At 41.7% G+C, this 27440-nt stretch overlaps 1 protein-coding gene across 5 annotated transcripts in view; it reads left to right on the forward strand.

Annotated features, from left to right (window-relative positions):
* Positions 1 to 27440, forward strand: part of ESRRG (estrogen related receptor gamma) — a 768405-nt gene that overhangs the window by 388201 nt on the left and 352764 nt on the right. For all 5 annotated transcript variants that reach the window (XM_075595600.1, XM_075595606.1, XM_075595602.1 and 2 more), the window contains one exon: positions 25192 to 25279. The gene's annotated coding sequence lies outside the window, so the exon portion shown is untranslated. The remainder of the gene's footprint in view (positions 1 to 25191; positions 25280 to 27440) is intronic.

Genomic DNA, 27440 nt, shown 5'->3' on the forward strand with positions numbered 1-27440 from the left:
GTAACAGTTAGTGCAGCTTATATTTAAGTCAATTGATGAAAACAGGTACACTCTTTCGACCTTTTCAGTAGCTCCTTGTATATGATATCAGATTCATTTTAATAGGTACAAGGTTGTGCAGCCCCCTTTCCCCGTGACTGAGGAACTACGCGTGCAGATGATTACATGCGTGGCTCACAGGAGGCCTAAGCCTCTGCTGCCGGGAGCCTGGAGTTGTCTCGTTTCTCGGATTACAGCGCCTCCTAACGCAGCAGGATAACCCCTCACAGGAACTAATAACGTCAGTAATTACACACACAGGGTATATAACAGGAGTATTTACTGAACACAACATTACTATATAACAGTACACACAGTATAACACAATAATAATGCAGGGTATATATATATATATCACCATAATATTTAAGGTGCGGTGGCACCAATATCCCTGTGTCCTTCCCCAGTGTCAGTCCCACCCAAGTATAGGGAGTAGCTACCCCTGTGGACCGTTGGTGCACGTTACCTCCCTGGGCACTCCTGTACCCAGGTACCGCTGAATTAAGCAGAAGGATCCGTCTGATCCCACGACGTGAGGCCTCCAAGAATCCCTCCGCTCCTTGTGCTTCCGATCCACCTCTCGAGGGAACCCCAGCTTTAGCATCTCCCTTAATGTCTCTTTATGTGGACTCGTGTCTGGTCCCAGACCACAGGCCGCAACTTACCGCGTGGCTGTCCGGTCACTGATGCAACACCTTTCACTGCAAGGGCTAAGGGAAGCGTCCCTATCTGGGGGCATTCCCTATAGCACCACAAGCTGACAGGGTCAGTGGGGGGGTATCTGGAGCCACTTGCACCCGGACACTACCTACTCCCTCGCAGTCCCTTCTCCGACTCCATGCGTGGTATCAAGCCCACCAAAATATCTTTCCTGCTTGCCGTGGATCCTGCATCCCTATTGGCTGTATTCCCCCACCTGGTGAGCAGTCCCTTGAGCTGCTGGGACATGTAGTCCCGTGCGGAGCCTCTCTAATGGCTGCCATCGCGCATGCGTGAACATCCAACATGGCGGTGCCCTGCACCGGCGTCCGCCGCGGAGCTCCGTCGACCCGGTCGCCACATAGCCTTCCCCTACCTGGCACGGAGGTGAGCTGGGAGCTGGGTTTAAAGTTGTAAGGGTGGTATAAAGGATGCACTATCCAGATGCACCTTATTATTAAGCTAACATTGCAATGGTATGGTCCTGTAAAAGGTAGATTGTTTCCTTTGGTTTTTCCATTGTAGCACTAGAAATATCCGCTTGCGCTGTGACATTTTTACGTAGACTTATATAGATACATATTAATACTATGACCACAACTTCCAGTTTTATCTGGGGTTTTAACATTTTGCCCCAAACTCAGACAACGCAAGCTTAATTTGCTAGTATAGATCGACCCAAACTAGTAGTACAAGTATATCAAAGGGGCAGGAAAGAAAGGCTTTCAGTGAATTACATGGGCGCTGATCTCTTGCTATTATACTTCATGTGGCTAGGGCTTTCTACATTTAAATATGGGAAGTAAGGGCATGTTATAATGATGGCGACGGAAAAATAGCATGTTCCTGAGCCTCACACAGTGATGATGGGTAGCTAGCCACTTTCCAGCATCACTGTAGATATTAGAACTTGCTTTCTCTGTGTCTTCCTTTTCACTCCACCTGTGTACATACCCAGCTCGCATCAACCTATTGTCATGAGAGATTGTGGCAGTGGAGAGAAGACCTGCTCAGATCTTCTACACTGTGAGAGGCTTTGCAGTCCAGCATATCTTCAGTCTGGTGAAGCCTTTTCCCAGTCACAATGTGATTAATTTTCCTCTCTTCTTCGCTAATAAGGTGTCCTCCATCCGTGCTGGGATTCCCACAGTGCTTTCAAATTAGTGTCGTAGTTTCAGGCATGTGAACACTGATTCTATGGCGTTGTGCTCTAGATTTAACCATCTGGATGTGGGATACGTTGGGCAAACTATGCAGGGGTTGCATCCCACTTCTTGTAATTTATGTCCGGGCCCAACAGATAATTCTTATGTATTGATGTAATTAGCCCAGTAATTGCTCAAATAGTCCGGTGCCTTGTGCAGGCAGGGATATTTCCAGAATCCCTAAAGGAAGCAGTTATCAGACCTCTTCTGAAAAAAGCCTTCCAAGTGCTATCAACCAACTGGATGCTAGTCTGTCAACCCAATATATTTATGATCTATTCCAGTTAGGATTCAGGAAATACATAGTGCAGTACTGTGACAGGGCTGGTTTGGGTGCTTAATGATCTTGTGTACTGTGAAATGCTTTGGGTCCCATTGGGAGAAAGTGATATATAAATAAAGTTATTATTATTATTATTATTATATTACGGTGACAAGAGACTGAGTTGTTCTATACTAGTCCTCCTTAATATTTCTGCAGTACTTAAAACTATAAACTATGGGATTTTAGTATACATGCTACCAGTGGGGGACATTATCATGGCCTGGGTTATTATCACTGCTATGCAGATGACACATAACTGTACTAGTCATTTGCACCTTCTCAATGCATGTCTAGCTGACCTCCTAGCCTGGATGAGTTCCAGTTGGTTGAGGTTGAATCCTGATAAGACTGAGGTGCCAGTGGTGGGAGCTCACTATCTGATGACAATGACAAAGCAGCTGAGTCGGTCAACTGGTTGTGTGCTTTGGGGATCCCATACATTTTGGGATGCAGCAGATCAGTTGTTTTGGAATTAATCCAGCATATGCATATATTTACTTGTGAGTACACTTGTGACTTCAGTCCTTGTTATGCGCCAGGGGAGCAGTTCCATATTATTCTCAATGTACTACAGCCTCCTGCCTGAATAAGATCCTCATTTTGTATTAAAAAGGTGACTGATATTGTTTGTTAAACTCATAACTCTTGGTTTCAGGGCCGCTTAAAGAGGGGGAGAGCCAGGCCCACCCATCCAATACTAGAAGTTGGCCCTCCCTGCTCAACATAATTGAGCACCCACCATAACCACCCTCATTGCTACCCCTGCTCAACAATCTAGGGACCCAGGTCAGCACTATGCACTGGCCCCCATAAAAGCTGTCAGTTGGCTTGCTTAGTTTCACGCAATCTCTGATTGAACTCTGACCTGCAGCAGAAGTCATGGTCTGCCTGTCAATTTCCAAAAAATGTCAATGGTGTCAGCGAGAGGATACTGGAAACTAGGCAGATAGGCCTGGTCAATGCTATTACACTATGTAGTGTTTCTTATACAATCTTATCTCTTTAATAAAATAACTTCTGGAAGGCTCCCTCAGATGTATCATTGGCCGATTCTGGAAAAGGCAGGAGTCTCCTGTGTTTTCCATGGTCAAAAATCAGGTCACGTACATCATGGAGATGGAAAGCATGACCAGTTACATCAATGACACAATTCCTACATTTCCCAGAACCCTCTTGCCATAATCACAGCAATGAAATTAATAACTAGTATCATAAACATGCAAATGTATAAAGTATAATGTAATGATGATAGATGTATACTGTATCCTTCCAACCGCTTCCCCCCATAACCTCCCCAATCTCAGCCCCCTTTACCTATTTCTGTTCCCCCCAATCCACAAATGTTTAAATCAGCGGTGCGCAAACTGGGGGGGCGCAATCATTTTCTGTTGGGGCGCGGGCAGTTGCACAGGCCCTGCGCTCTTCCCCAAGGCACTAAAATGAAATGCCGGGGGATCGCCTGAGGTCTCTGGAACCTCAACTTACCTTGCTTCAGCCGGCGTCTAGAAGCATCTCCATGGCAACGCGTCATGCAGCGTGACGTCACACGTATGGCAACACGACGTCAAATTACGCCGCGGGTCACGTGATGAGACGTCACATGACCCCGCGCGTCATTTGACACTGCACTGAAAGAAGAGGGGTGGGGGCGCGAGCAACAGGGGACAAGAGGCAGGGGGGGCGCAGAATCAAAAGTTTGCGCACCCCTGGTGTAAATGACGATACTCAGACTCGATTGTGTTGTAAACTTTTATTGTCTAAATCCAATAAAACATGTCGGATAAAAAAAGAAAACTTCCGAATGCACCACAGGTCTCCAAAAAGTCAGGAGGCATCGACATCTGGCAGACTACAGGCATACCCCGGTTTAAGGACACTCACTTTAAGTACACTCGCGAGTAAGTACATATCGCCCAATAAGCAAACGGCAGCTCGTGCATGCGCCTGTCAGCACGTCCTGAACAGCAATACCGGCTCCCTACCTGTACCGAAGCTGTGCGCAAGCGGGGAGGCTATAGAGCCTGTTACAAATGCGTTATTTACATCAGTTATGCACGTATATGAAGTTTGCAGTACAGTACATGCATCGATAAGTGGGAAAAGGTAGTGCTTCACTTTAAGTACATTTTCGCTTTACATACATGCTCTGGTCCCATTGCGTACGTTAATGCGGGGTATGCCTGTACTTCACTTTTCTGAGATATTGTGTTAAAAGTAACATTTGTGTTTAGTTTACAATAGTTTGTTTTTACTGTAGGCAATCATACCTTTTCCTGCTAAAATGATCTTGCACTGTCCCTTTTCCATTACTGCAGCTAACACTTGACGCTTTCATAATTCACTGCGGTAGAAAAGCACCTTTTTAGAGAGAGAACCCTGACAAATCTAACTATTAATATTATCATTTATTTACAACGCGCCAACATATTCTGTCCAATAGGATTGGAGGACGAAAAAAAAAGAAGTGACAAACATTAACATACATTGTTACAGTAGGTAAGGAGAGCCCTGCGCCAAGGAGCTTACAATCTATAAGGAAGGGCAAGTGGAAACATAGGGTACAGGGGGGTGAGAAGGTTCTTGGATTTCTTTTTTTTTTTTTAATAGTGTTTTTATTGGGTTTACTAGCATTAAGCAACAACATTACAACATTACAATAGAGAACAAAACAATAAGATACTGTACTAAGAAAAACAATGCACACAAGCGCATCAGAGATTAATACAATATATCAATATTTAATATCAGGTCACATAGACCACATGGACACAAAAATCAAATGATAAATTATCGAACATCAAACAAAAAGCATATAACATTTATGAAACATATAATACAAGGCTACTCCCACAAAGCACTTATCATCTGAGATCTGACTCCAAAAGACTGTTCATGGTCCCAAAGCTCAACAAAGTATCCGGCCGCTCCTTCTCTTACCGTGCACCACAAAACTGGAACAACCTACCAGAGACTCTCACATCCACCACCAGTTTAAGTTGTTTCAAAACCAAAGCTGTCTCACATTTTAATCTGATCTGTAACTGTTACATACGCCTATAATATATATTATCTCTAACTGTGCACGCAATGTCTTGTATATAATGTATACCCTGTTCACTTATGTAACTGTATTTGTAACCATGTATTATTTGTCTTAACGCTATGCCCAGGACATACTTGAAAACGAGAGGTAACTCTCAATGTATTACTTCCTGGTAAAATGTTTTATAAATAAATAAAATAAATAGTAACAAAGGGGATACTAAACCAAGATAGGCTTCTGTGAAGCACATATAAGAACAAATCTAAATCAAGGAAAAGTCAAACTAACAACCACTCTGGGGGTTCTAAGACACTTAGATTTACCTGATATTAAATATTGATATATTTTATTAATTCGTGGTGCGCTTGTGTGTGCATTGTTTTTCTTAGTCATTTGGAGAACTATCTAGAGAGTTCTCCAATATAGGAGTATTTGAGGAGTGGCCCCTAGCAAAAGGATTACATCCATTTTAAGAGGACAGCGCGAGCGCAGAAACCTTACTTGTGACTTACTCAGAAAAACACACTTTAACACAAAATTATTTTTAGTATTGCTCATCATACTTATAATTTCTAAATTCAACACATTAACACAAATAATATTAAAAAAAACAAAAAAAAAACAGATAATAGCATTTTCAAAGATTAACATCAAAAGGTTCTTGGATTTCTGATAGCTGCTTGTTAAATTGGCATTGGGGAAGAAGTAAGTGGGATTATGCAGAGGTAGAGCGGTGCGAGCATGGTAATGTGTGAAGATGGAAATGCTTCAATATACATCTGAAACACTTGACCTAACACAATAATCAAGCAGCTTATTTATTGAGAAAATATTTTACCAGGCAATAAAAGAGTTGTAGCAGCAGTGAACGACAGAACGACGCGACACCCTTTGGCTGCCCTTTGGCAGGCGCCTTTGGGGCAACTTGGGTGTTATGTGCGTTCCATCTTATTATGATTAGTCACTATACAACCGTTGCATTCATTTGTTTACAATAGTTTTGCTCTACTCACCATCCAAAATAAATGTCAACTTTCTTTTTGGCATCCTGACGTCCTTTTGCTGCTAGTTTTAGCAATCCCACACTTTTTACATTCTGTAGTTGAATTTGGATAAGCAGTTGCTGAAAATGTGGGGAAATAAGTTATAAATAGATCAGCACACCATGAACTATCAGGTTATGTCATGATTTTGTTGTTGTTTTGATGAATGAAGGCTTCAATCTTGTCTTGATAAATGGATATTTTTTTTTTTTTAGGTAATTTTGTGCTTGTTTTAGGGTACAGCATTACCCACTGTTGCTTTATACTGGATAGCATGGAAAAACTAATTGGGAGTATTGGATTGTAGTGTTTTTACCTAATAAATCAAAGTATACATGTGCATATTGACTGAGTGTTAAATTAAATATATTTTAACCAGACACTCCTAGCATGGCGAAGATGTAAAACACAAGCTTCTAGGCCGACATGTGCTTAATATTTCCTTTTCAATGCACGGTTCACAAATGTAAAAGTGGAGATTTAATTAGAAGGTAAAATATCTATGAAGTTGAGCTGAGTAATCGCGACAAACGCTTAGACTTGTTAAAGAACTGTGTCTATACATTAAATAGATTTCTGTGGCATTTAAAAATTGACATTTCGGAGAGTGTAATGGCATAATGAAATGTAAACGGGAAACAGGAACGAGTTAATTAGACTAATGATCCCCTGACTTCATTATTAACTGGCTCTTTGGAAAATGGAATTAGCTTGTTTTCTCTGCTGACTGAAGACAGGAGGAAGTTTTCATTCTGCACAGGAAATAGCAGTTTTACACTTTCACTTTAATAATTAATTGTATTGATCTGATATAATGAAAGCAGATATTAACATATGTGATCAAGGGCGGCAATTTATAGAAATGCTGAGGATGGCACTTGCTACATTAAAAAATGTCCTTCTAGTTAAGATTGCAATTTTAAAACATCTGGTAGAGGTGTGTGAACTTTTTGCGCTTGCACTTTGCAAATTTCACCCATCTTGATTTGCAAACAAAGTTGGTTTTGATACAAAAGTTCATAACATGTTTGCTTAACTCCTAAAGTCAATTGGTGTTGCGTTTTTTGATTCGTTTGGAGAAAGTTCTGTATCAAAATGTGCTAATTAATACATAATTGGCTTAAGGAAGAGACTATAATCAGGGATCACCCACCATATTCGTGTGCGTTTGGGGAATGAGTGTGGGCTGACACAGATGTGTTTGGGCATTGGAAGCTCTACGAATACTAGATATACATAATAGGTCATTACATAAAAGGAAGTCTAGTGACATTGGCAAAGGAGGAGGGTTGGGATTGTGATGTGGGGGTGGTGGGGGGTCATAGTGGCCATGACTTGGGTGTCAGCAGGAAAAGGTAAAGTGATAGAGAAATGAGTTATAGTGGGAGCCCAGTGAAAAGACTGGAACCTGCTCATTTAAAACCAGCCGCAGTTGTACTTCACCCCCAGCAGCAGTTAACAAGTACAAAAAGTAACACAACAGAGAGGGAGGTTTTACCAAAAGCATCAAAAAAATTATCATCATCATCATCTTCCTTCTCAAGTGAGGACAACTAGGTCACCACCACTATGGTGGGACCGGTTGTGCGAAAAGATAGCTCAAGGAAGGGAAGGAGGACAGCTTCAAGAATGTTGCTTAGTCCAGCAACAGCAACATCTAGTCAGGACTAGTTTGATCTAGTCTGAGCTACTCAGGGCTAGTCTGGTCTAGTCTAAGCTAGTCTGGTCTGGTCTAGTCTGAGCTAGTGAGGTCTAGCCTGGTCTAGTCTGGGTCAGTCTGGGCTAGTCTGGGCTAGTCTGGTCTAGTCAGAGTTAGTCAGGTATAGTCTAGTCTAGTCTGAGCTAGTAAGCTCTAGTCTGGTCTAGTCTGGTCTTGTCAGGGCAGCTCTCGTCCTGTTTCTTCAAGTATTCTAAAATCAAGAATTTGGATTTTTTTGTATCAACAAGGATGAGGATGCGGGTGCAGTCACCTGTTTGTGCCATGCCATTGTGAGGCAGAGAAAAACTGGGACTCATCTGGGTACCACTGCATTTATAGGCCACATGACCTGTCATCAAAATCTTACATGGCAGAGAAGTGAGAAAGGCATAAGCAATAGCACATGTGAAGAAGACTCAATCCTTGGTACTAGTCGATCAGGTGACTCAGGGTTTTAGTGGTATGAAAAGCATCATCATGATAAAGATGTACTGTACTTGGTAGTAATAGTGAGGATGATGAGGGAGCTGTGAGGGCTGCTCTAGCATGACACGCTGCTAGTAGCAGTGGGTGGCATTGGCATGGGCCATGGTTAGAAAACCGTGGTGGCCCAATTATTTCTAGTCCAATATACCAACCCATAGAACCTTTCTACCGCACACACAGTAAGGCCCTTTTGCTGAATAGTAAAGTGGCCAGGTGCTAGCAATTGATGTGCTACTACAATCTGCTGAACCTCGTATTGCCCTGTATGTTCAATTTTTCCACTAATGCTGTTTCACACCTGTACAAATGGTTGTTGAAGTAGTGGGCCTGGCTCTTAATAGGTCGCACAGTAAAAGGGTGCACCTCACAACAGCCATGTTGATTAGTGCACATAGTCGAGTGCACTACATAACTGTTACCGCCCATTGGGTGTGCTTTCATCCTTCTAGGGAAAGGGGACGGTGTGTTAGAGGCTGTGGTGGCAGGAATGATGCTATAAGAGGAAGGGAGTCCGCAGCACTTATAGGAGGCATAAAGCCATATGCATTCAGGGTTCTGATCAAAAGGCCCACAAAGCACCTCATATTATTTAATTACATTTATTTAGCATTGGAGATTGGTCTAGTGGCAGAAGATAATGGAACCAATAAATTGTTGACTAGATTACTACACTATTTCACCTGTGGAAGCGCGCCAGCGGGTGCTTAAATGTTGGCAGCAGAGGTATATGATGTAAGCTGACAGTTTAGTTACCACCTCGAAAAATAAAGCAGCACTAGTCAAGTAGAGTGTTTGCAATACTAATACTAGTACTGAGAGGGCGAGAGAAACTCTACGTTGCATTACATGTGTAGCCATGTAGCCCCCTGGCTACTGAATTTGCCCTAGTACTGTCTGTCAGTTCTAGTAAGTGCTGGCAGTGCTAGGGTTAAGTCTCTAGCACATGGGCCTGCATGTGAGAAGGCTAACCAGAAAGACACTTTGTTGCCATCTGCAGGTGCAGGCTAATTACAGTTGAGATCCCATGCCAGGAAGGGGCGGGGATTACTATACCAGTTCCTACCCAGCTACTAGGGATTGCGGGTGAGATCCTCCAGGTTTAAGACCTGACTCTCTTCCTGGTTCTGTCTCTCTCTGAAGGCTCTTTTGAAGCCTGGGAGTGGAAGGATGCATTGGGCCTTGCCCCACAAGGGGGTGAAGTGAAGCTGAAGGTAGAACCAGATGCCTCAAGCCTCTGTGTGACTAAGTCAGGGAAATATGCGGTGTCTAGCCTAGGGAGGTGATATACTCCTGGGAGAGATAAGGATGTGAGAGAAGAAGAGAGTTCTGAGTAGAGAGTAGCCAGGCTCTGGCTGCTCTGCCTTTCCCCGTAGGAGAGAGGGAAGGATACCCCTGGGCCAGAATGCCTTACGAGGAGAAGGACTATGTGTTACTGTAAGGATGTATCGTGCTATGAGGCAGTGGATATTCACAGTTGTTTATTTTTTCCATTTTATTTTCTACTGAGTGCGAATAGCCGTGCGGCTATTTGCACTCAACTGTGAATAGCCGTGCGGCTATTTGCACTCAACTCTGAATATCCACTGCCGTGCTATGAGGCCCCAAATAAAAGACAAGTTGCATTGATGCTGGTACTCCAGAGTGCTTCTTGCTAGAAGGAACGTTCCTGTAGGGATGAATCTCCCTGCAGGATGGAGGCGCTGCACCAACCTGAGGAAAAGACCTCTGCACCCCAAACTCCTTACTACATCTTTGGAGCCTACAGGTTAGCACCATACACACACACACAACAGCCAAAACTCCCTTAGGGGGGACAGGTGTTACACATGATAAAAATAACAAACCTAGAGCAGTGCTAGTGCTGCAGTGCAGGTCGTATATCACTTATCACTTGTCTGTGTTAAAAAGCTAAACCTTGGCTTTAGCTATTATTAAACCAATAGCCTCATACAGGAAGCACATGGATATAAACAAAAAGTGTTTGCAAAATGTACTTATTGTAAAGCTAGCAAAATGTAATACTGTATATAAACAAAGAAACCAGTAACAGTAACGCGCCCAACAGCAGAAGCAGCAGTGTTCAAACCATGCCAGAGAATAGGCCCCCAGCAGACATCAATAGTCAGAGAGAGCAGCACATCTCCCCTCATACTTACCCTACTTGCCTGCAAGTTCAGGAAAGAGGAGGAGGTAGACAGAATGACCAACTGGGACAAGAAGCAGAAGACTGACTTGAGAATAGTAGGAGTCTCTTCCCAAATCAATTAGATTGTATGGTCTTGCACAGGGGTGCGTAAACTTGGGGGCGCGCCCCCCCCCCCATGCGCGGCATATGACGCTGCGGTGTCATGTGACGCGTCGCCATGGCAACGCACGTCAAATGACGCTGCGGGTCACATGACCCGTGGCTTCATTTGACGCCGGTTCCTATGAAAGGGGGGGTTGCGGGCGCTGGGGCTGCCAGGCAGGCAGGGGGGCGCAGCGCACAAACCTTGCGCACCCCTGGTCTAGCACAGTATTCCTTCAACGTGGTTTTTTCATGTCCCTTGTATGGATAGCACATTACGGCTCCCTCTGGTGATGTAGTTGCGACCGGCTGATCACGCCTCTGCTGTACGGGTTACTAATGATATTCTCATTAAAAAAAAAAGACGCCTTACTCTTGGGCTTTTATGTATTGCTTCTTTTTTATGTGTGAAAGAGGCAATCCAAGCTGATTCCCCCCACCCTCCAGAGCTGAACCCCATTGATTTTAGCTCCGGGGACCCCCTGCTTCCAGAGATACTTACATCCATAGTGGGTGCCGGTGGCTGCTCCGCGGTTCACATTATATGGGAAGCTCCCGGGCCCTGCAAGCCAATAGGAAGCTGTGACATCACCCGATGCGGCTTCCTATTGGCCCATGTGACTTGAGGCTTTAAACTGCAGAAAAGTGCAGAGCGATACCGTTAAGTATCTCTGGAAGCAGGGGGTTTCTGGAGCTAAAATGAATGGGGTTACAGCTCCGGAGACCCCCTGCTTCAATGCTGTATTAAAAAGAAGAAGAGAAAACGGCTTGCTCCTTTAATATCTAGAAAGTAAAGCATTTTATTGCTATATTAATTAATAAAAAAAAACAGATTTGACAGACACTCCATCCATTCATTAATTAGGAAAAAGGGATATAAATAATAGGAATGGCAAAGGTGCTTGTTTTAATTTTACAATCCAGAATGCACAGGGAGAAGCAATCGAGGGAAATGGAGTAAGGTGATGCCCTTTGCTTGGAAAATAAGGGAAAAAAGAAATAATAGTTTAGATTTGCAACTTTGATGTTAATTAAATATGTAATGAAAATATCCGGTCGTTTTTTATCTGGTTACATATGAAAGGGGAATTCCTTCTAGGTTCAAAGTATGCTAATGGCAGTGACATGTTTACAATGTTAACTCTTACACGTACTGCAGGGGAGCGCAATCTTTGTCCCCTGTGCCCCCCTACCAGCTGCCCCCCTCTCCTAGCGCCCCCCTCCTTACCTTGGCTCTGGCGTCATGACGTCACATTGCCATGGCTCCCGCAGTGTCATTTGACGCCGCGTTGCCGTGGCGACTCGTCGCCAGAAGCCGTCTGAACCAAGGTAAGTGAAGTTACATCGGCCTTCGTCGCTATCTCCCGGCATTTAATGTAAATGCCTTCGGGAAGCGCGCGGGGCATCTGTAACCCCTGCTCCCTGCCGCAGAGAGGCGCGCCCCCCAATTTGCGCACCCCTGACCTACTGTATAAGTAGTTTTAAATTAAAAAAATTTAAGTTAGTTGGTAAAAATAAACCCAGAGTTACAAAGCCCCACGCTAAGCCCCGCGCATGGCCGTAAGAGAAATGCTTTACCTTCAAAGGATAATAATGTCAAACCATGTTTTTTCTTATAAGACGTTAGTGAGAACGGCATGCAAATGATACACAAATAAGGTATTATCATAGTGATGTTCACTTATCCTCTAATGTCCGTTATGGCTACGTTAGTTATGTCATACGTAAATGTTGCGTTACATACATCCAGAACATGAAATACGGCTTTTACAGGGTTTGGCTGGTGGAACACCAGATAGGTATGAATTATTTATTTACCTCTCCTCTCTTTTTCAACTCAAACTAAATACCTATTTCAGTTTCTAGATTGGAGTAACGCTAAGATGTATTTAAAGAAGCAGTCCAAGCAGCTTATAAAAAATAAATGTTGTTTTAATATATGCCGGCTTTGATTACCTTTATTGAAAACTAATTACCTAAGCCGCCGATCGATTCATTCTCCCGTGATCGATCAGCAAGATTCTGCCTCCTAGGGGTTCGCTAAATGGCTGCCTTTCAGTTTCAAATCAATCCTTCAGTCAGTAACTCAGCAGCAACAATGTATACTTATATTACTAAGGTAACATTATCTAACGTTACAGTTTGCAGCTCAAACTGCTGGGAATATTGGCAACAAATTATGACAAACAGGAAACTGTTCCAAATATCTAGCACTGCTGGGGAAGTGGGCTAAAGCGTGCTATAGAAATCAAAGGATTATCAGTATATTAAAACTAATTAAAAATGGAATTGAGTTGATTTTTTTTTTTAAAAGTTGTAAGTATAATCTATTACTATAGAACTGATTCATTTTAAAGAAAACCACACATGTAGGATATTGCTTGGATTGCTCCTTCAAGGCAGGGGTGGACAACTCTAGTCCTCAAGGGCCACTAACAGGTCAGGTTTTCAGGATATCCCTGCTTCAGCATAGGGGGTGCAGTCTTCGACTAAGCCACTGATTGAGCCACCTGTGCTGAAGCAGGGACATCATGAAAACCTGACCTGTTGGTGGTCTTTGACGTCTGCAGCTGTCTGCCCCTGATTTAAGGTCACGCTATTGGAAGTAACGTGATGTTAAGCCTATGCTAATAAGTTCAATAACGCCCATTATTTTTGCATATAATTAGCTTTGAGGATAGCATGTTAACCCCGGAAACATAACCCCCTGTCCTGTTTTAGGCAACGTTACGAGCCCTGATTTAACACAGCTCTGTTGCAGTAGGTAATAGCGAGCTGAGACTTGGGAGGGGTTTGATGTGCTCAGACTGCTCCCTTCTGTCTAATGTCACTGTGTTGTCCCCAAGCAGAACCTCCACATCCTCTTTCTCTCTCTGATAAGGACAAGGTGAGATAAGGGGAAAGAAACATCTGGATTGGCAAACACTTCCCCACTCCGGGTCCTTTAACAAATGTAATTTATGAACACAAAAATGAAAGCAGGCCAATGATTGCTTTTAGCAGGGTTATAATTGTTTACAGAAGCTAATTAGACGGTTAAATGATTTACAGTAGGTTGCAGAGTGGCTTGCCTCATGGGATCGCACCTTTAACCTTTTTGCTGCTGGAGCAATTATAGGCATGTGATCGCTCCAGGAGCGACCCCATGACCTGGCCTCAGCTGATGTAAACTGGGTGCTCCTTATCTGTTTCGATCGGGCCGACCACTCCATAGAAGCGATTAGCTCTAGAAAACTGGCATTTTGCCCTGATGTACCTGGTACATCCATATTGCCTCGTGTGCCAGGGCCCGTACAGTACCACCTACATCATACTGTAAGTATTAGAAATAGCAACTGCTAGAACATTCTTCTTTCTTTTATGCAGTGTAAGGTTTGACCAACTGGGAATGAAAGAGGAGGGGTTAGTCCAGTCTACAGTATGTGAGTTTAGGGGCCTCACGGTGAGCTACAAGAATACTGGCAGATTTGATACATGTTATTCTGTTCATTAGGTTCCTGCTATGTTATATTGTATTGTATGTCTTTATTTGTATAGTGCCATTAATGTACATAGCGCTTCTATATACAGTATATATTTTATATATGAAATATAACATATTGGTGGAAATAATATTCTCTACTACTCATGAGCAAATATAATATAAAGGCATCCTTGCATAGAAGCTACTTGTAAGATTTAGAGTGGTATTGTAATTGAATGTACTGGCAACCATTTCTGGCATGGCTTCTGCATCAAATGTCTTGAAGCTAAAGAGGTTCACACAGTATCCTAAATAATAAGCAAGTACATTTATTTTCAATGAAATAAATAACTATATGTGTCATTTAGGTAAACCACAAGTGGTATGAATTATATTAATCACATTATTCATGACTTTAAAGGTCGGTATTAATTGGAACTATGGAATTCAAAGATCCATTTGCCTTACATAATAATGTCTCTCTGTGGAAAGCATAAGACGCCCAGATCCACAAAGCTCTGTCTGTTAAGTCACATAACGTTACATTAAGACTAAGAGTGTATCTTCAAAGGACAATAGCATATATCAAGTCCAGCCTTAGCGTTTGTGGGCTCAAGGTGGTACACTGGCAGCGGGGCCCCTCCGATGGGAGTAGGGAGGGGTGGCTTGTATTTACCTGCCCGCATAGGCGATTCCTTGAAGAACAGCCCTCTTCATTTAGCGTCGTGACTTTATGACGTCTCGTAGCAGTGCATCGTCGTGATGTCACATTGTCATAGCAACGCGTCGCCATGTGACATCCTGGCATCATTTGACGTCGGGTCTCTATGACAACATGATTCTGCAGGAGGAGGGCCGTTCCGAAGAAGGTAAGGCAGCCTCACCTCAGCTCACCTCACTCACATCCCTTTCACCGCTCACTGAGACACACTCACACTTACATTGAGGGAGGAGCTGTCCTGCCGGTTCGGGGACTCTCCATCTCCCTCCTCCAATTGGGCAAAATGGACCACGGCACTGTAATAATGCAGCATTTCTATTGGAGGGCTGGACTCTGAAGCCGCGGAGCCCAATGCAACCGCCTTGCTCGCCTTGTCCAAAGGCCGGGCCTGATTTTTGTTAAGCCATCGTTCCTCTTCTGTAGAGGGCACAGCATTAACTATAATGGACATTAGTGAAAATGACATGTCAATGATATGCAAACCAGGCATTATCATAATATTCATATAGAACTGGATAAATAAAAATGCACACTCGCAAACAAAATAGGAATAAAAGCATATATGAGTAATACTGCAGACGCTCCCCATTACATCCGGATCCGGTACATGAAGTACACTGCCGGAGCTGACTTCCAGTCTACATCAGACGGCTACTTCAAGGAGCGGCTGGTATCCTGTGCATTGGCTGGCGATTGAGTGTTACTCATATATGCTTTTATTCCTATTTTGTTTGTGAGTGTGCATTTTTATTTATCCAGTTCTATATAAGTGTTGTAACTTTACTACGCTGTGAGTGCGTCTGTTTTGTGTCTGTTTTATCTGTAGATATCTTGGGGGGAGTGGTGTTCCCCTATCACTCAGGCTGCAAAGACTCTATTGGATAGCGTTGGAACTGGACATTGTATTGGACATTGTATTCATTCATTTTTTATCTGGACATTTATTCTTTATTCATTTTATTTCAATTTTTCATTGTATATTTTATTTTATTTTTTAGTCCCAAACATCACAGTCTATTCTTCATTTTTTCCTATATATGCTAGGTAGATTTTGGTTGGCGCCACCTCTTGTTTTTCCTGTTTTTTTATTATCAGAATATTGCCTATCAACTAAAGTCAGTAAAGATTAACACAGGGACCTTACGTTAGCTAGTTCATACCTACACTTGGCAATGCTAAAATCCAGACCCTAAAATAGCGGTTTTAAAGCGTTTGAATGTGTGTGACACCACAGTTAGGTATGATTTAACTAAGAGCGTTATTTATCAGTATTATTTACCTCTCCTCTCTTTCTCAACTTGAGCTAAAGACCTATTTCAGGTTCACGATCGGAGTAACACCGTCATAAACGACACTTTTATTAAAAGATGACGCAACCTTGTGCTACAGTGACATGACATTAAACCTATGCTATTGAGATGTAGCTCAGACCTTGTATCTGGAAATAACTAACTTTGGGGATATCATGTTAATTCTGCAAAAATACCCCCCCCCCCCCCGTTCTTGTTTGATGTAACATCACATTATTAGCCCCGGTTTCACAGAGCTCTGTGGATCTTGGCCAAAGTTGTGTCAATAAAAAAAAGACCCATTTTACAGCCCTTGCTACAACCTTTTTGTTTTATGACAAAAGACAGATAATTAGCATACCAGCAGTAAGCAGCCTTCCCAAATTTGTGCCAATTATGTATTCTGTTAACCGTGACTCCAGTCAAAAGGTAATTGGCTTGCAGTAACATGACATTTCAAATCATCTCTTGAAATTACATCAAAAGGCTGGCCTGTTTTGTTTTGATTGGGGAACAATCAATTTGATAAGTGGTAATGCAGCTCATTGTTTCATATTAATTAGACTAATTGCTGCACGTTAGCCTGTGAATCAGACAGAGCGTGGAGAAGACAAAGGCTGTGGCCTTTCGCTTGCAATGGTTGTTGGTTACACTTGCTCGCTCTCGGAGACAGCGGGAAAACAGACTTGTTACATTTCTGCCGTGCAGGTTAGGTGTTCGTTTATCTGCTGCATTTACACAGATATGTTTCAATGATCAAAACCAGATTTTGAAATCGAGGGGAGCTGCCGTTACATTATAAACTTCAAGCAAAAGCATAATAGCCGCGGGTCAGTGATGGTTTGCATGGCATTTCGGTGTTTCCAGGCAGATTACTATTATTGTTGGTTAGGTTTGTAGACGTTCTGTTATTGTTTCTGCAAGACTTGCACGTTTTCGGGATACAAATGTTATGCAAAGCAGCCTAATGTCTATTACAATTATTGTAATTACATGTAAATATACCACATGCATATGCATTCAGAGTTTCCCCCATACCTGGCCAGTTATTGAGAACACAAATGAAGCACCTCTTGGTGTACAACGTTTAAATGTGGTGAGAGATTGACAAGGCTGGTGAAATATTTACATCAGGAGGATGGTCAGACCTTTCTTAAATATATCATTCTGATCCCTTACAAAAGGACTTTTCTTTGTCCAAATGAAAACGAAATTAAATTAACAAAGAAACCGTCCACAATCCAAGACATTTGACACTAGAAATAATATTCAATTTTTTTAACCTGTTAAAAAAAGAATAACAAGACATGGTGACATTCACTAATATATTTCTTGGCTAGCGAATGTTTCCAAGTGCAGGTATACACTTGCTGCAGCAGTTTATTGCTTTATGTTTTCTAATACACTTCCTATAATATTTTACAATTGAATTTATAACAAATAACTTAATCTACCACTAACTTCTGTTTAGATATGCCAAATCAAACTGCTTTTTCCTAATGTCGCTTTTATGTTTTAAAGCGCTTATTCCCATTTTATGTCATGTGTTGTATTATTATATCACGTGTATTGCTGCTGTGAAGCACTACGTACAGAGATGGCCCTATATAAATAAGACATACATACATTTATATAACATACCTATATTTATTTTCCGTTTAGTGTTTATTAGTCATAGCAAGTTTAAAAAATACTTTTCATGTGAATATTGTGCTTATTTTATTTTTGCATCTGCAGTTTCATCTACCACAGCAATGTAACGTTTTAAAGTGTATATGGGAGGACTGCCACTTTGTAAGACTTTGTGTGCCACTAGTGGCACTTACACCCCACTGTACTATTCTAACTAAAATACATTTCCCTAGATTAAGAATAACAAAGGAAACACAGTTCTGGAACACATGGGACCCATGGATAGGCCCCCAGGGCTTCAGATAAAGATATAAAGCGCAAACCCTATTGAAGGGAACAACCCTGATCCCAAAGGTGGGAGACGTAGGCGAGCTAAGGGGGACTTTCCTCCCCCCCCCATTCCCCCCCCCCCCTCTGTATGTATTCCCTCCTCCACTCCCAGCCCCCCCCACCCCTCCCCCTCCTCCACTCCCTTAATCCCAACTATTAAAAAACCAATGTTGGCTAGCATGTACTCAATACAGTCAAACTTAACCAGTTTTAGGTTATTGAAAAGTATGTACTCATTCCTGTAAATGTCAATGCCAATAAAAAAGATTGATACAAAAAATAATAACAAAGGAATATACAGTACTGTTTGCTCAGAAGGAAGATAGTCAGATTGTCTGACTTTGCTTACATATCTCTACTCAATAGAAAATCTCTGACCCAACTTAATTTTCAATTTTGTTCACTATTTTCAAAATCCTATTGGTTTCCTTGTGTGTTCTCCCAATAGCTGCTAATTCAGTTTACAATATTGGCAGCTTCTGTACTGCTCTATGTATCAATTTCAGTTTTAGTGAAGAACTATTACCTCCCATTTACTTTAAAATGTTGGTGTATTAGAATGTCTCGATCAAATGGTCATTTCCTACTTCCGTCACTGTGCAGATACCAGAGGCACCCCACTCACTAATCAGCCTGATTGCAGAATACTCCTTTGCAGTCATTTAGTAAACCCCCGAGCTGAATCTTCCCCGATTGTTCACAGGAGAATGGATCGATCGGCAATTTAGCTAGTTACTTATCATTTTGTGGATTGTATTGATGCTCATATTAAAGGGGGGTGGGGGGGAACTGCAACTTGGACTGCTGATTAAAGTGCGACTAGACTTTGTTGGAGTTGCCAATGTGCTGTTGAACTCTTTTACAATACTTCTTTAAAAATGAAAGTCTGTGAGAGATCTGTTCCAAGTTTTTATGGTGGGTAGTAAGGTAGAGAAAATACTGAATACACCGTTCCATTGAAGGGAGCAGCGTCATGTCCAGGCATTTTAACACGATTTTCAGTATCAACTAAACTTTTACAGTATTACAGTCCAGTGCCATAGAAAAGAGATGACATTGTGGTACAGTATACTGAGGGGAGCTAAAAACTGAAAATAATAGCTAGCAACTGACAATGCTATATAAACTACCACTTTGAAGCTCTTGAATGTATATGGCTAACATATGACTGGCATGTGCTGTGAGCACATATTAGGATGGCAGTAAGTTTTGTCGAATGAAACCATAAATAAAAGTCATTAATAAATGATGGATAGAGACGCTACCTTACAATTAAGTAAGACTGCAGCTGCTCATTAAAAAAAGTTTGCTTAAAATTAATTTTCCAAATACTTTAAAAATATCCTGGTAAATGTTTTGCACAAAGATATTATAGATATCCCTTTGGGGCCTCCACATACAATAGTAGAGATCTAAGGCCCCACTTGGTGCGCCGTGCGCGACGGGGTGCCTGGCAGTGTTCGTTTCCGGCATCAACGCGACCAGGTGGACTACTGGCGACGGGGAGGTGTGCCGGGGGCGTGGCCATGATGTCACGAACTGGTTTGCCCTCACTGGCCGAACCGCCACCGTGACGTGGCCAATGCTCGGCCGCTGCTCCAAAATGAAAAATTATTGTCTTTTGGCAAAGCCGGTCGCGTATCACGCATCGTGCAGGGGCGCGCAGGCAGCTACTGGGGCCTGCCCCATGGAAGGCTGTACCTTGTGTGCGCCGTGCACAGCCGCGGCCACCGGGGACAAAGCCTAAGGCGAAAGGAAATGCTCCGGTCCGGCTAAATCCACGGCGTATTGTAGGGTTTTCCTGGAGACTGAATTCTGTGCTGGTGTTTGTTTATAAAACACCTGATAACAACCAAAGGCTGAAGGCAAATACTGTATAGACAGGATTTTTACTTTATTGTTCCGTTATCAAACAGATTTGACTGGTCCAATTCATAGTTTAAAAACAAGTTTATTCTGTAAACAGGTCTGATTTCTGGAAATGGTTTTAAATTAAAACTTACGTACAGGGATAACTTTGATGAAGTAGCACGGACGCTGAATAAAGCGGAATCAATGTTGCTGCTTTTTTGTTTTGCTTTAACTTCCATTCTTGCTTTTTGCCTCACTCAGGAGTCATGTATCACTTTTTAAATAAATGTGTCAGTAAGTCGAACAATGATCTGAACCAGAGGAAAAAGTTTGTTAAAGCACGTGTAGCCCTCGTACCCCCTGGGTACTGAAACTACCCGTGCTACTTTTACCTGTGTGGCTAACAGGAGGCCTGAGCCTCTGCCACTGGGAGCCTGGGATACACTTATTACACGATTCAGCGCCTCCACCGGTAAGGGATCCCAGCGTGGTGGGAGTATTCCCTCACTGGAACCAACATACTCAGTAATTACACACGTTTGTATATGAACAGTATGTACTAACTCTCATGTAATACATGTACCATATCATGACACAGTAACACAACCCCAGCATATTACTCAATAATACCCAGTCCATGTGAATGTCACCAAACAATGAATGTCTAATAGCACTTAACCACTGAGTATCTCTCTCTCAAAGTGTGTGAGGGGATAGCGCACTTCCCTGTGTTGGGGCCCGGTGGTGTACTTATTAATACCTTCCTGGTCGTGGTCCAGACTAGGATAACCAGCAGCAATCTGTAACTCCACGACGGGCTCCCGCGGCGCGGTATGTTGCTCCTCGCTTGGATGGCTCCGCAGGCTGACTTCTCTGAAGGGGCCTCCAGCCGGATGATCCCTTGTAAGCAGTCTCTAATATGGAGTCCTGATCTGCTCTAAGATAACAAGCTGCACTGTCCTTCAGACAATGTCCTGCAGCACCTCTCACAATAAGGCTAATGGTGGAAAGGTCCCTATCTTAAGGCTTTCCCTAGAGCAATTACAATAAGTGCCTCTACTTTGTCTCAGGGGACTAACTGGGCCCTTGGGCGTAACTTCTGGCCTAGTCCCTGGAGCACAGCTCCGTGGACACTACCTGTACCTTTCAGGTCCCGGTCTTGACTGACAGTTTCCTGTCCCAGCATGCAATACTCTTTCCTCCCTTCCAGAAGCAACTCAGCCATCCCATTCATTGTGGTGTGTCATGTGGCTGCATCTCCCTATTTAAAACCAGAGACAGAACATGAAACCAGTGAAACCTATACACGGTACAGTGCCTAAATATATATGTATAGATATCTATTAAATAAAATGGTCTTTTAGTTTAACATTTTGGCCAAAGTGTTGTAAGCCCCTGAGCCACTGCACGGCAGACCACATCTCAAGGGTCCCTAACACTAATATAAATTCTTAATAACCCGTGCATTACCTGGAAGAATGATTGATATAAATCTGACCATATATAGGTCCTGTAACGGGTAATTCCACAAAGTAGAATCCGTTACAGGTTGAGGTTCTGAAGAACACCGTACCAGTAGACACCCCAGGCTCCCTGCAGCGGAGGCTCAGACCTCCTGTGAGCCACAGGTATTGCACCACACACACCATAGCCACACATCCGCCAAGGGGGTGTGGGAAAGTGCGCTACACTTAAACGACTCAGGAAGAGTAAAATGGAGTTTAACCTGCTCCTGGTGCTAAAATAAACCTAATTGTAAATTCTATAGCATGGACATCTGATGCAAGCCAGGAGAAGCATTAAAATAACCTTTCGCTAGTTTGATCTTGCATATTTTCTCTCTGTGTCATTTGAATATATGCATTCAATTCGTTTTGAAAAACAAATCAATTCATCTATTATCGCTCAATAAATAGTCACCACACATTCTTTGCACAGCGCCCCAAAAATGCTTTTTGGGAAATATATATATATATATATATACACACATACATACATACTGTTTATAGCCGTTATGCTGCCATTATGCTTCTCCTCTAATGATCTGCTTTTATGAAAACTCTTTGAGTTTGCATCTAAGGCAAATTAGGCGATAGAGAAGATTGAAGCCTTTTAGTGTGGAGTTTAAGTGCCGGTTCCACATGCCTGAGCACATGCTGGAAACAGCTTTGTTAAAATTCAAGCCGACACCTTCGCTGTCACTACTGGTTCTAGTGTAGTCAAGTTCCTTTTTGAAGCAGAGCAAATCTTTGCTCAGTTAAGCAAGCGTCAGTCAGAGGCAAGCTTGGCCTGCAGCCCAGGATTGTTAGACTTTTCCATGGTACACCTGAATAAGATATTGACAAAACATTGCTACCTAAACTGAGTGAAGAAACACTAGATAAAAAAAATATAATTAAATTGTCATAAGACTGACAGAATAATTGTGAATGTGTTTTTATAATGCTTGCTGCAGAAACTCTTTTGCCTGAGGTTTTTCAATGCCTTTGTCTATACAATTATTCCACCTGACAAGTCATAGCTGTGTTGTAAATCATAGGGAAATGCTAAGTGTCTTTATATACAGTTAGAGCATTTTTTTACATATTACCATGAGACCACAGAACAATGTACTGTAGCTCTAACATACAAAAAGGGGCATAATATTCACAGCTTTCTGTAATCAGGGAATGACAGCCAGTTTAGAAAGTGGTGTGGACATCCACATTCCGGGACCATCCGGGGGCTGGCATAACTACCCTTGAACCAATCAGCCCCTCCGCGCTCAACCAATTGGTCCCCATGCCCAACCAATTGTGCTTCCCGGATCCCCCATCCCCTTCTTAACCAATTCATGCGGTGCCACTCCCCCATATGAATACTTGTCTGGGAGAAGAAGACCATTGGGGTCAGCCTCTCATGACCACCAATGGAAAGACGCAATGTCATCTGTTGGCGACTTTGGCATGTTTTCTTTCTTTCTATATTTCTTCTTTTATCTGGAAGTGCCCAGAGCTGTAAGTACCGTGGTTCCATTCCAGGGCACCTCCGGGTTCAGATAAAACACATAAAATATCTAGTTTGGACGACAGGAGGGGTTCCGGCTCTAATACTTAGAGCTATGGTTGTTAATAAAAGGGCATTTCATTTGCTGAATTTCTTGGGAGAAGTTCATTTTTGAGTTGAGTAGCACTGGACACCACAACTATTACCATATATTCATAAACTAAATGGCAAGTTACATTTCCCAGGCAAATCAACACATTAGTGTTATATTTGGGTTGTACATTATTGGATGTTATGTTAGAAGTTATGTTAGCTTCTTCAATAGCACAGGGGCCAGAAAGAAATTAATTTGCTTTTTAGAATGGCCGTGGCACAAATACGGTTGCTTCAGTCAAATGTGAATTATGTCTGTTACTTGACATCTGTTTTGAAAATATTAAGACACAATTTAACAGTGATGCATTTCTCAATTTTGCCTCCGGCATAATCTTTTAACACAATCTATAGTGCTAAGTGAGACGTGCATTCAAATCTGTTGCTAATAAAAAAGACATGCATTGTACAAAAGCAGTTAGAACAAACACTTAATGCTCTGCAGAAGATAGAAACAAACACTCAGTGAAACAGAGACTCAAAACATGGATTGTGTTTAAATAGGGATGCTTAGCAGTGCTATTAATCACACCAAGCTTTGAGCACTTATGGTTTCAGAAGCAGAGCTAAAACCTCAAACAAAAAAATAAGGCTACAGTTATCTTCAAGTAACCATTAAAAGCCACCGTTTAAATTAGGATATAATGACGTTCTGACAGCTTAATGAAAACCAGTGATATGCAGAAAATGTCTTTAAACAGCTATTGCAATTATTCCCTCTTCTTTTTTCTAGCAACATCACTTAAATGTATGGTTGTTTAAATGCAAGTTTTGTTTTGCTCAAAATTCTTCACTCATCTCTGCGGGTGTCTATGTAAAAATCAGAAGTTCAAAGACAAACAAGAAAACAGGCTTTGTTTTGTTCTATTCTGTGATGGCACGAGTCTCTACCGTCGTTTGTCAACGCTATTTCTTTTGTTTCATATAATTATATCTAATGTGGGGGAGGGGGGATGTAATTAGCTAAAGTGGCACTTATGTAATGTGTATGGTCTGTACATTTCTGTTTTATTTCAGTTTATTTAGGTATTTACTGCAAGGATAAGCGTATATTTACAGTATTAACTTTGGATTGAGGGAGAGACGGGTTTCTAGGTTTTTTTTCCCATCTCTTAACTTCTTGTCTTTGGCAAACCCTTTCAAACACTAATTCAACCAGTCTCTTGTGGGAGGAATGGTGTGAGAGTACCCAATGTGAGCAGATGTGACCCTATTTCACAAGATGTAGTTAGGGTTGCCAGGTGTCCAGTATTTAACCGAAAAAACAGACAAAGATGCGCAAAGCTACTTCCAATGTGAAAAAAATACACAGTGCAATACCTATATATTCTCTTGAAAAAAGGGTCATTTAGTTTAACCCTTTGGCCAAAGCGTCTTAAGCATGCTGCCACTTTCAAGGCATGACCACAGCAGGTCCTATCACTCACCTGGGTTAAAATTCTTATTAACCTGTATAATTACAGGAAGAATGATCACATTGGATAACTGTGTGCAGCTCAGTTGGTCTCAGCTGCTTTTGGGAGGGTAGTGCCCCCCCCCCCTAAGGTTTAAGCTTGCCCCTCCCCACTTTCCAAGTTGGCAGGTCAGTTTCATTTTGCCAGGTTACGACAGATCCAATGTGATCATTCTTCCTGTAATTATAAATTAGTAATAATGCCCTCAAGACAGATCATCATTACCTGTCTATTAATGCCTTGAGTGAACTCCTCCACCCTGGACATTAATGGCCAGAGAATGCCCTGTCCTTCGGGCATTATTACTTAAATGTCACAGATTTGACTTTTAAATAAAAACATCCAGTTTACCACATTTCTTTTGCCTGTCCCTTGGTCTCCAAAGTAGTTATTATGTTTCATGAAACAGAATAGCATGTTTTGTCAATTAACCGTTAAAATGTAGATTTATTTAATTATAACATTCTTTTATTATGTTTTCTTTTAGGATTTCTATATATAAACGCTTCTTGGAATAGCCATACAATGAGAACATGAACTTTGAAGAAGATATTTAGAAAACATATCCAAGAAAGGTATGTGTTTATTCATTAAAATGTAAATGCTTTATATTTCTAGTGAACACATGTATTATGCATCTAAATGTGTGCAATGTATGGGTAGCCAAGCAGCACACGTCTTGTTCAAAAATCACCTACGGTGTAGCATGCACATATCATAGATTTCATTTGAAACATTCCAATATTCATCAAAAGGGTGAAAAAGATTCACCACACAAATATAGATCCTCCAAAAAATAAGTACTGTATATTATGAATTAAATAAAAACAGATACAGCTGATGTTTCGTTGCTCAAATAGATCTTCCAAATGGTTAGGTAACCCATGGGGATCAAAACTTTGGTTCCCTGACCCTGAGAAAGGTACCCCATAATCATTGGTTCTATCTGTTTGTGTTTGTCACACAATGTACGTATTTTTGCATCTATATTTGCATTCTGTATCTTTTTCACCCGAGCATGCTCTTTGGTGAATATTGGAATGCTGCTTTTGTAATGTATGGCTACTTCAAAACAAAACAAACAGAAAATTATTTTATCTTTTCATTTGTTGATCCCATGTAAACAGTTAAAGTGTAGCCAGTAGCTGTAGATAACTTCCTACTTTGTGTTAATTTGCCCTTGAAGAACTAATTGAAGAAAAGCATTTCCTTTCTAAAGCTCCAATTCGATATACTTGCAATATGTGTTCCTATTCATTCCATTCATTTGGATGGAACTCGACTCTTCTCCAGCAAAGGGAAGATGGCTTCACTGCATGTTGAATAGATATGAATACAAGGCAAATGAGGACTTGGTGATTTAGTTGCTTATCTGTGCTATTTTTCATGGTCTTTTGCCCTATGTTGCCCATCATATTAAGTGTCCTCCTCTAAATACAATAGTCCGTCCCTAGGCCCCAGAACAATCAAGTGTTTTACAGATGTAGCCAGGGTTATGTTACCCGCTGGCAGGGAATGCTGCAGGAACCCGACCTTGGAATTTCCTCTTTGCTTTGGGGAAGGTAAGTCCGGCTACATCTGTATTTATCGTATCCCTCCGCTGTCTTTATCATAGAGCCAATGAAGATAATGGCACAGGAGAAAGGGTGTGTGACTGTGTGAGCACTTCCTGGACATACTGTGACACCAGACAAGGAAATCAAACCACTTCCATGTTTCAGCTCACCATGTTTACAAACGAATTAAAAAAATGATTATTGGTGTCAGCTTTGGGTAATGCATCAATTACCCAAATGTAACCCCTTACACGTGTCACTGGCACTAGTTCACTTCTGGACCAGGAGGCATTGCTTCTTTAAGGAAGTACAGTAGAATGCACCAATAAATATTATGGGCATTTGCGAGATAAAATAATGTTCCCAAGAATTACGTTGAAGGACCCCTGACACAACCTGCATCTTCAACTTTTCAAATCAGCAGTTCCTTTTGTTATTGTTTTTTTACATCCACAATAATATTTCGATTGACCTGAAATGGTGCATTGATTATTCCAACGTACAGTATATCCTTTTTTAAGAGGACAACATTTATAACTTGGAAAATAATCATTTCAATTTATTGTAGCATAAAACTGCGCACACAGAGGCACTCAATTCTTTAAGTTCAAGTATTATTTTAGGACACAAACTAAAGACACTTAAAATACAACAAAATAACAGTGATTCATATGAACTTAGTTGGCATCATCTTTTTGCCGTTGACCTACAGTAGTTGTATCCCAGGATCACAATGTCATCTTCTTATTGAATGGGGGGGGGGGGGAGACTCATATGAGATATACATACAAATGCACAGTGCCACATTATCTAATTCTTGGTACTGTATGTTATTTTGAAATTGAAAATAGGGACACAGAAGCTAAAGCTCCACATATTAGAAACCTATCACACATAGCAGTTATACCTCCAGGGTAATATATTTTGCAGTAAAGTTTTGTTATTTTGTTCATTTCTAGTATGTCATGTACACGCTTACCTGTGAGCCTGTGTGTCTACGTGAAAGGGTTAAACAACAACCAGTCCTCCAGTTCTCACTCTTTCCTGCAGGTCACCAAAATGAGCTCTAACACCCCATAAACCATCACCCTACACCCCAATTATGCTTCCACCACCAGGATTAATGTAAGGCCTTAAAACTCCAGGAGTGCTCAGTCCCTGTTATGCTAGATAAATATAT

Source organism: Ascaphus truei, chromosome 4, assembly GCF_040206685.1.
Source record: "Ascaphus truei isolate aAscTru1 chromosome 4, aAscTru1.hap1, whole genome shotgun sequence".
Classification (NCBI taxonomy): domain Eukaryota; kingdom Metazoa; phylum Chordata; class Amphibia; order Anura; family Ascaphidae; genus Ascaphus; species Ascaphus truei.